A 1,008-nucleotide genomic window follows, 5' to 3' on the forward strand; every position below is an offset into this window, starting at 1 on the left:
TGTTTTATTAAGCAGAATAAAGTCAAAATACTGTGTGATTCTAAAGATACAATTAACACAGAGATATATTCTATGCCCTAGGCATAGAAAAAGGAAAATTTGAGAAGTTATACCCCAAGATGCTAATTTTGGTTTTGTTTGGGTCCTATGATGACAGGTGATATGAAAATATATAAAATACTGTTTCTGCCCTCAAGGATCTGACTAATTCATTTTCCTTATTATATTGGTTTAGTCATCCTTAATTTTCATATCATTCAAATTTTAAGGACTGTCTTAGTTGAAAAGCAGTTGAAATGAATTCAGGGGGAAAAAGGAAATAAGCAAAAGCTAAAATCAAATTATTTTATATTATAAGAAAATAAACATTTTTATTCTATATAGTTAGACAAGAAAACAAATGTGTTTGGTTAAAGATATCTGATGTAACACCCCTTCAGCTCATCACTATTCAATTGGATTCTGTTCCACAAATATTATATTAAACATGTAATGAAATGTAAGGAAATTAGAGGAAGGCAGTGGAGCTAAACAATGAACGACTCTCCCTGCCTTCAAGGCCTTTGTATCTAACAAGATGTCAGATCAATGTAATGACACTTCCATCTCTCTCCAACCCCAAGTCTATGCCTGGATTCTTATCTGATTTTCTAAGGACAGAAAATAGGACTGAGCCTTTGAGAGAAATCCTCTGAGTGACTGAATAGTCTCAATGTAGATCGTTAAGAAAGTGTAAGATCCTCAGTCTCTGGAAGGCCCTCAGCAGATTCTCCTTCAGTCATTATGAATAGATTTCCCTTCACTCAGGTCTCAGTTCAAATGCTGGGCCCTCAGAGAGATGCCTCCTGACCACCTTACCGTTCTGGAACACCCCAACATCCCCAGCACCACCTTCCACATATACACACTATTCTGGGGTTATTGCATTGTTTTATCTTCGTGGTGCTTCTATGAAATTCTTAAATCTTTGGTTTTACTGTCCATTTCTCTTGAAATATAAACTCCGTG

This window comes from Bos indicus, chromosome 6 (genome assembly GCF_029378745.1).
Source record: "Bos indicus isolate NIAB-ARS_2022 breed Sahiwal x Tharparkar chromosome 6, NIAB-ARS_B.indTharparkar_mat_pri_1.0, whole genome shotgun sequence".
In the NCBI taxonomy this organism is placed as follows: Eukaryota; Metazoa; Chordata; class Mammalia; order Artiodactyla; family Bovidae; genus Bos; species Bos indicus.